The 9,912-nt window shown below is 37.0% G+C and overlaps 1 long non-coding RNA gene across 1 annotated transcript in view; it reads right to left on the bottom strand.

Moving 5' to 3' along the window:
* Positions 1–7,163: 7,163 nt before the first annotated feature.
* Positions 7,164–9,912, bottom strand: part of LOC108449701 — a 3,784-nt gene continuing 1,035 nt past the window's right edge. The window contains exons 2-3 of the long non-coding RNA XR_001865969.1: positions 9,692–9,736; positions 7,164–9,252 (exon numbers count right to left, since the gene is read on the bottom strand). This is a non-coding gene — a long non-coding RNA (uncharacterized LOC108449701). The remainder of the gene's footprint in view (positions 9,253–9,691; positions 9,737–9,912) is intronic.

Below are 9,912 nucleotides of genomic sequence, written 5' to 3'. Positions count from 1 at the left end.
AACAAAATAAACCCCCCCCAAAAAAAACACAACAAAAGAAGACCAAGCAAGAAACTAGAAAGAAAACTAGTAGATCCCAAATGTTATAATCACACTCCCCCTCCTCTGCCCACACAAAAACCCCTACAGAGAACTGTAGATACCATTTCCTGGAACATTTCAGTTTCTAGACTGAAAACAAGAGTCACACTGATTATGTTCTGCCTAAATTGGAACTTGGCTGAAATCTGGGAGTCTTTTCTAAGAAAGCAATTAGGAACACTTGCTCTCTGTTCCACCTGTTCCTGGCAGCACTTACTCCCTTTTAGGATAAAATACCAATCTACCTCAGACTGAGCAATCCTCAGTTTTATATTCACATATAGAACTAGAAACGTGTTTAATCACATCCTGCTTATATGAAGTACCCATTTTCGTTTTTTTTTCTTCAATTTTCTTGTAAAGAAAATGTCCTTTCAGAGAAATGAAAGACCAATCTGAACTCCCAGTTCATCTTCCTTATTTTCTAGAAGACTGTCCTAAATATTAAGATAACAAAGAACCAGTTATTTCTTTGTTCAGTTTATCAGTTCTGTATTCCACAGTCAGTGGATTGAAATAAAATTGTTTTCTATACAGTGAAGTTTACAAATCAGTAGACTAAAAGCAATCTAAATATAATCCTGGGTGCTTTGCCTTTACTTTAAAAAAATAAAACCATTATGTCATAATGTTTTTATCCTTTCCCATCTATTCTCCATTTTTCAAGTGTTTCATTTACTTTGGAACACCACCATTCATAATACTAACTTCCTGAATATAAATGTGGGTTTATTTGCATTTACTGTAGCTCATCCTGGATGTCAATCTCTCCTACCTACCTGGAAACCAAGTAAAGGATTCTGACTGAAGAACAACTCTCACGGTGGATTTTTTTTTTTAACTATTATTATTTTTTGTTCCCTGGGAATAAAACTCTTCTCCTTTCTCTGTAAACAGAATGACAAAATTAAACAGGGTTTTCTGGAGAGTGGGGTGTAAAGGCAGTAACTTACCTGCAGCCAGGGCACCTCATGAAATTTATGTGTGATAAGGACTATTGGTGTTTCTTCCTCCTAAGTCTTGGGCATTTAGGGATTAGTTTTACATGTTATGAAACAATATGTTATATCATTCCTCATGTTCCTACTTGCCCACAGCTTTGCTCACAAAGCAGTAGTTTCATTTGTTAGACTGTTGCCTTATGTGGTATGAATTCTTTAGGTGCTAAACTACACAATTGATGAGGTTATGCTAAAGCTAATAACTGGTTAGAACAGCCATAGTGGCAAATTACTGCTACAATTAATGAGCAAGCTAAAATAAGCTCAAGGCCAGCCAAGACAAGTCCAGGCAGAGTTTGACAGGTCCTGAGGATTTATGCTCTTCTGTTAATACAAACCTTAACCTGTTATCAGCATGTAGTTACTATAAACCCCATGGCTTCTTATTAGCATCGGCATTACTGTATTTACTGGGCTGCAGAAACTGAGCAGACACAGAGAAAGAAATGTGGCAGTCAGAAACACAATCACACTTCAGACATGGTGATAAAATGAGGGTTTTCTTTGGGACTCGCTGTTTGGACTTGGTCTCTGCACAGGCATGACTGGAAACACCAGGGATGTCCTTGAGTATCCTGACTGGAACCCGGCTGGTGCTGCAGGGAGGCACAGCACCCACACATTTATGGCCGTTTGTGACAAAGCTATGGGGATGCACTGCTGCTGCTTTGAGACATTTCACACAAAAGTATGAACATATAAATGAGTAACTGAGCTGAGCTCTAGTTTTCCATAGATTATGAAGGTGTTGTTTGTTTGGTTAATTTTGCTTTAAGAGCTGGGGTATTTTTGGCCATTTTGTTGGCTGGGGCTGTTTTGGTATGTTATTAGGCCATCTTCAAACATTTAGTGTTTATGCTGCTTTTATTTAAAATTTACTTTGCAAATTTAATGACATGCTTACTTCCAGCTGAGGTAAGCACCAAGATGTGTGAATGCTCTTTTAGAGTTCACTGTCTGAAATGAAGGTGGTTCAAACAGCCATTTAAAAACTGAAAATAGAGAATCTGAGTGGCCTTTATTAGTCAAGCTGAAAGAAAAATCTCTTTCAGCATTTTGTTTTCCATTCCTTTGTAGAAATAAGATGAAGGCAAAAAAAAATTAAATTTATTTGATGAGTTAATTTAGATTTCTTAAAGATGCTGGAAATAAAGACTTTAATTTACTGGTGACCAAATATAATTTTAAAAGGATGTATGAAACAGCACATTGCTCAAAGATTAGGGTTGTAAAGAAAAAGATACTAAACCCAAAAGATATTTTTATGACATTGAAAATTGTTAGCTACTGAAACAAAGTACAAACAGAAAACATTTTCTATCTCTGGTTCTCCTTGTATCAAGAGGTAACACTCTGAAAGACAAGGCACAGAAAATGTGTGTTCCTGTGCTGGGTATAAACAGGCAAAATACCTCAAGTAGGGTGCAGTGACTTGACCTGTGCAGTGCTGGGGTTGAGATACCAGGTGCTTTCTTTTGTCTTTAAATTCCAATAACATTTTCATTTATCCAGAGGCTGTTACAGTAGATCATACGGAGATGTGATGGAATGAGCTCTTGCTGTGAGACCTCCAACAGGATATAAAAAATATCTGGAATGCTCAGAAGAGAAAAACGCCCTCAGTCAGCTTCTCCCCTTGAGCTCCCAGTGGAAATCAGAATTGGGGTTGCCAGCCTGTGCCAAACCTGTGGCGGTGTGTTGAGAACAGCTCTCCACCAGGAACACAACACTGGAGTTTCTTTCCAAAAGGGTGCCAAACACCAGTATTTAAATACTTTTGCCTCCTTGTTGTTTAAATTCAATCTAAACTGATAATCTGGTGCTGAAAGAGTGCATAAGTTATAACCAATTCTATGAATTAGCTTTTTCCTCCTTGTGGAAAGATAGTTTTGAATATATTTAAAGGAAAACATGTTTCACGGAATAAAATTGCACAGGAAACCCTGGAGCTGCAAAATTTAAAATAGGATCCAGAATCTCAGGCCTCCTTACCCCATCAGCTACATTTCAGGAAAGAGAGAGAGGGAAAGAAAGAGGCTTGACTTCTCTCCATCTACTGCCACTGCTTAAAGTTGGTGAACAGTTTGAGCACCGTTTGTCTGCAAGTCTGAAAAGAATTTTGAGGTTCCTGCAATATTCCATTTAGATTATTCATAAAATAATTGCAACCCAGGAGTCCTTCTTTATGTTTCTAAGAAACCTGTGTAATATCATTAGAAATATTTTTGGAAGCAAGAGAAAGATGACACAAAAATAATTAGACCACTACGAAATATGCTAAGGCTCTGAGTGTTTAAAGTTTTTCCTCTCCCTCTTTTTTCCTAAGAAATGTATTTATTTTAATTTACATTTAGATTAGGTTCCCAGCAGCAGATGGAAGGAATTTAAGTCAATTTGCAGTAGGAAACAGACATTCTAGCCAATGAAAAATCAAAGAAAAATAGCAACCATCTCTTGCTCTCCTTTTGGACAATTGTCTTCAGAATAACCAGCATCATGAGAAAAAAAATCTTTCCAAGGCCAGATGGGTTCCATGCCTTAGTGCTGACAGAAGTAGCAAGAAATACAGATAAAGAAACCTGTTCACATATCTATATAAAATCTTTTTGGAACAATAAGTAAACTGACAGGCATAGCTAAAGTCTGTCTGTATTACAACAATCTAGAAGTTCTATTAAACAAAACATTCATTTTTATTAAATCAGGAGTGTGATGGGGATCAGCACAAGTAACAACTGACTTTTTATGTGAGCTGGAGTACAGCAGATACATCCTTCCTAAATTTAGGTAACTATTCAGGACCTTGAACAAGAAGCCTCTCCATCTCAGGTTCTCTCTCTAGTCAGTAAAAAGAGATAAGAACCTCTGCCCAATGATTCAGTGACCCAAAAATATGAGTTAACTTCTGACGGTGACTATAATTTTCCCTTGACTACACTTTGAAACTCTTCTCCAAGCACATGAATAAAAAGCATAATGAGTATGGGCTATAATACTCCTGTCTGTCTCGTCTTCCCTGCATGCAACGGCATAGAATGAGATATGCCACTACAAAATATGGATTAGAAGTAATAAAAGTATTCATCATGGCTGCTTAAGAGCACACTCTCCAACCCCTGCTGGACCATGAAAAATAATGCTAAGCAAATAACTTGTCACAGGCAACACTGCACTTCCATTTAGCTATTCAAATGGGTGATAGGACCAATGACTTCCTGTCATTGCCCACAACATCACGGAATCTCCTGGAAGTTAAGATGTTTCCCCCTGGCAGAAGGAGGCCCCTCAGGCCTCCTGAGGATGGAATTCCACCTTCTGTTCCCACGCCTGGCTGGCTGTCACTGTCACTGCCTTACAGATGTTTCTGTAATCTCATCTCGAGGGCTCTCAAAGGTAGACATGGCACAGTTTCTGCAGACAACCTTGCCTATTGCTTCCCTACTCTCACTGTCAAGAGCTTCTCCTAAAATGTGAAGTAAATTTTCCCTGTTGGGTAATAAAACCTTTTTGTCTTTTCCAGTGTATCAGGATGATGAAAAATAAAGGTTATTCCTTTATTTGAAGACTGACTGTGTCCTCCCTCACAATGCTCCTCAGCTGAGCATCTTCCATTCCAAGTTCTGTCCTAGGTGATGGTTTTTTGGATTCTGATTTCTGGCCTCCATTTTTATTAATACCCCCCTAATTAACCAGAATGGCAACATCTAAATTGGAAAATGTTCTGGCTGAGGCCAAAAGCTGAGCAGGTTTTGTAGGGATGACTTTCAATTATGCATTTCAGCATGCTGTTTACCTCTATTATGGCAATACCATACGACTGGTTATATTCATCTAATGATTCATTAAAAAGTCATGACTTTTTTTTTCTGTTGATCTGTTGGCTAAGCAAGAGATTTCTATGCTGTATTTTCACAATCATTGGCTTTATAAAATTGCATTTTCTTCTACTGAAGAGTTCCCTTTTTGAGCTCTTTTCTCAAATTCACTTTGAATTGTAACTATGTGCTGTAAAACATTTGTTGTCCCTCATGTTCTGATGCCACCAACAAATTTAAAACATACTCATCCAGACCAAAAAGCAAAACATTGGATAGGACTAAACCCACATAAATAGGAAAACAGAAATATTTCTCTACAACCCGAAGATAAGAAAATTAAGAAAAACTAACTCTGGAAATTACTTTTCCCTTTCTACTCTTATTGAATTAGTTTATGAGCTCTGACCATATTAATATTAATATATGCAATACCATTAGATGGCACTCAGTGTTATATGGCATAGTTTCCAGGTTCTGCTGGACTAAAAAACCCTGATATGTACACTGAGTGACTTCCTCCACACAATTCTTTCAACAGCTCTTAACATTCAGTATGTAAATTACACTTGTTTATATTGCCAATTTACCTCCAATTTAAATCACATTGGAATTTGGACTATTGAGTTTGTGTTAATCTGCCTGGCAGGATTTGGCCTACATTGGACAGAAGGAGAGAGGAGGGATGAGGAGTGAAAGAAAAAAAAAAGTAATCCTCAAACATTTTTATACAATAAAAAATTTAATAAGATAAGCTATGCAAAAATGTTTCTTTAAATTTCTAGCTCACTCTTCATTTTAAACAGTTATTTCCAGAGGGTTAATTAGTGTATAATTCTTCCAGCAAGAGCAAAATAACTTCCCACCAAGCTTGAATTTGGCAAAAATAATCTACATCACATTGTCATTACAACTGAAATTATTTATTTTATTTATCAAGTAGATATATTTAAGGCATGGGAAGGGGGAGGATAGACATGAGGGATTGAAGCCTTATGTTCATTCTTTATCCATTGTTTGTGCATAAAAGTACAAATACATTAAAAATGTCAGCTCATACAGATGCTTAAGATGTTCCAACCTGCTAAAAACATATGTCCTAAGTCCCTAATTCAGATAAGTTGCACTGAGCAGTATTTACTGCATGTATGGTAGACAAAACTGCTAAGAATGCATATACTCAAGGTTTTCATTTTTCTTCTATTTTTCAACCTCCTTTTTCACTTCTGTTCATCTGCTTCAGGCTTTTTTTTTTTTTTCTCCCAGAACTTACACAGTATTTTCCTTTTATGAAAAGCAAGCCAACAGACAAATAAAGAGAAGAGGAACTTGTCAGCTTATAACCTACATTGTCTGATAAACTTTTGTGCATTAGGCATTCTTCTTTCCCTGCATGGAATCTCCACATAAATGGGCTTTGCATGGATTAGCTTTATAACGTGGTAGACAAGGTTTGAGCTGTCTCCTGCTCCAGCCCTTCCTTCTGATTGTCTGAAAATGCTTTCCATAGGGTCAGATCTGCTGGAAAAGGGCTAGAATCAGTACTTCTGTTGGGCTCAGACTAACTCAAAGGCAGCAAGGTATAGTGGAACAGAGAGAGATGGGAAACTGGAGAGATCATAGAAAATTATTAAGGTGTCTGTAAACAGAGACAATACAAACAAGCTAACATCATCTGGTCCCAGAGGTACAAACAGGAATCTCATACACAGAGGCCTCAGTGATTCCATTCCTCTCCTTCCTACCCACTTATGGACAGAAGAGTAAGAATTCCAAACCTGCAGGAGGTGATTAGATTAAAGAGAGGAAAATGAGAACGTAAGGCAGAGAGGCAAAATTACTGGAAGACAGGAGAATATAAGTGAAATTCTAAAGACAATGATAACGATTTTCTGGATAAAACAGCCACAAAGAGTGGTGGGAAAGATGAAAATAAGACTGGTGGATATGCAAACAGGTTGTCAGCATAGGGATGAGGGCAACAGGGAGATGGTTTTAAGTAGAGGTGGTTTCCTTCCAGAATTGGTCAATAGAAGTCCATGCATCCTTTGTGGGGAAGAAATGTAAACAACGTGAGTATGATTTTTAACAAGGATGAAAATAATACCCTACATCATGACTGGTTACTTTATTAGCACAAATGAAGGCTTTAATTTTAAAGAGTAAACTTGACGGAATAACACAAGGTGTCAATGTGCAACATAATTTAATTTTGGGAGAGAGGCTGGCTTTTTTTACTTGTTTCCTAGGTTTGGTTTGCCTTGGTTTGGATTTTTGTTTTATTTTGGGGCTTTTTGTTTGTTTGTTTTTTGGGGGTTTTTTTTGTTTGTTTTGTTCAGTAAATTTCATACAATAGCAAGTTAGAACATCATCAAACTTGCCAAGTTAAACACTGCAAAACTGTGAAATGCTGGCATTTACTACCTTCTCTATGACCTTAATTTAGCTGCTTTGTGTTGGACTGCAATGAGATTCCCTCAGTTGCATACTTGGAAAGATTATAGGATAGGCATCAATAAAATTTATATTATCTTCTATTATCTTCTCATACACATGCAGTCATACACACAAACCCCAACTTGTCTTTCCCAAGTAAATGTAGTCAACAATCTACACCTTTGCCATCTGTGTGCAAAGGTTTGAAAGTTCTATGTGACCCTGAGTTTAAATATTGATATCCAACTTCTATGGGTACATATGACAACATTAGCTGTAAAGTAAAAATTATCCAATAAAACCTTGTGTACTGGTTTAGGGGATTGGTATCAGAGCATCTGCAATGCAACTCTGATGTATTCTGAGTTTGTGTCAGCATGCCAGGAACCAAAGGAGTTCAGCAAAGAGTAACCTTCAGTTCAGAAAAGGCTATCTACATCTTTTCCACATGATGAATTCCCCCACAGACTGGTTGGTGGGGCACATACAACACATAAATCAAACTTAACTCAATTTCCACTTTAGTTTTTTCAGCTCACCTTTGAAAAGAAAACAGCATATTATCTTACTTAGTCTAAGGCCACCCTAGCAATACAGGGGAAAGAAGAAAAAAAAATGGCAATATATATTTTTAATGAAAACTTGGTAACCTGCAAAAATAAGCTTTTTTACTCTTTAGAAAGATGCTAAAACTGCAGTCTCCACAACTTTGGGGTAACTGAGGTTTTCAAGTGTCCCTTGTGATAACAGGATCAGTACAAGAACCAATTGTGTTCAGTTTATGTACCAGCAACTCAAAGGTAGGCATAAAATACGCACAAAGGACATGAAATTTGCTGATGAAACATAACTGTGGAAAGAAAAACAGTTGATCAAAAATAGAAGTACAACAGTATAATTCTAAACACTCAAAAGGGAGAATAACTCCAGTGGCCACTAATATAATAGGTAAGGGAAAGCTCCAGTGGAGAGAGGGACTAAAACTTGAAAGCATTTGGAGCAGTTGGTAAACCACAGTAGAAACCACAAGAAATAAAACCAGAAAGATATTAAAGAACTGGGTGAAATTTCTATAAAAGCTTTTCAGAGTTCACTGTGCAAAAAGCACCAAGGTTCTCTGCAGTTTCCAAACCTGGGCTGGCTTAATGCTTCAACACACAAGGAATGGCCAGATAACAGTTTTGATCCATGTTTTGTTCACACGCACTCAAAACTGAGTTTGGGAAAAAAAAAGAAAAAAAGTGCTTTAACTGCAAAAAATAGATCTACATGTTTCTGCAAACAAAAATTCCCCTCTGGGTTTTCTCTTATATATATTTTTTTTCCTTTTTTTTTTTTTTCAATCAAATCACACTTAGTTATTAAAAAATAATCTGCTCTGCCTTGTTGTTTCTTTTGAGGGGAGGGTTATATGTTTACACATCTAAAAATGCGTACAATAAGATGCAGGACCTGTAAAAGATCTGTAACTGATTTGAAAAGAGTAGTATCCATTCTTCTGTCTAAAGACAACTGCATCAACCTTCTCCCGTGGAAAGACTGGAGAAGGCTGTGCCTTCACTTTGCATACAAAAATGTAATGGATAAATGCACTGAGGCTTCTCTCCCACACTCACCCAGACACTCTACAAGCAAAGCAAACAGCAAGATGTTTAATTAATCCTTAACTCCATCCTTTGCTAAAGCTGTGCTCATATGCAGAAGGTGTAGCCAAAAGTTTTCTTGGTGTTCATTTAAAGAGATATTAACCTGGAGTAATTTCTGTCCGTTAACTACAGAAGTCTGAGGTCCCAAAAGGTGTCTGATCCAGTGCTTGTAACAGGCTGACAAGTGATATGTGGCAGAGACCTCTTATAGATCACAGAGGGTCCTGCAGTCTATCAGGCCAGGAAGTGGAGAAGTCTAAAGGCAGATACAGTCTGGAGAATAAACGTAGCTTATATTAAAATAGGGAAATTAAATATATAGTTTTTTAGAAAGAGCAATTGATTCCGACAGTCAAAATTTCTAAAATACTTTTAAGAATAAAGGTGCATTAATATTAAAGGAAAGTCTTCTTTTACTGAGCCTCAAGGTCATCATACATACATATTTGTTACAAAATTCGTACTTTTCTTTGTCTACCAAACTACCATTATTTCTAATCCTTTTACAGAAGATGAGACTATGATTATTGCATTTTATATGGCACAGAAAGGATAAGCTCCAGAAAAATAATACAGACAGTTCTTATACCATACTTAAATCTTCTGAGTTCCACCTCTGTACTTTTTTTAATCATCAGAAGTGCAAAGCCCAAAATATTGGATAAATTGTTACTGGTTTAATTAATTAACTCCATACAGATTTTTGTCTTACAGAGTAGAAGGTTTACATCATGGAGCTGTTTCATTTTACTTCCATCTGAAGAAATTAGGAACAGCAATTGTAAGGAAAAAACCAGAACGTTAAATAAAGTAATTATTTTTCCTGGTACCATTGAATTTTCCCTTCCCTTCCCTTCCCTTCCCACACCTTCCCACACCTTCCCACACCTTCCCACACCTTCCCTTCCCACACCTTCCCTTCCCACACCTTCC

The sequence above is a fragment of the Corvus brachyrhynchos genome, unplaced genomic scaffold (genome assembly GCF_000691975.1).
Source record: "Corvus brachyrhynchos isolate BGI_N302 unplaced genomic scaffold, ASM69197v1 scaffold139, whole genome shotgun sequence".
Lineage (NCBI taxonomy): Eukaryota > Metazoa > Chordata > Aves > Passeriformes > Corvidae > Corvus > Corvus brachyrhynchos.
The sequence above is the reverse complement of the archived record's forward strand: the minus strand, read 5'-3'. Positions and strand labels throughout refer to the sequence as shown.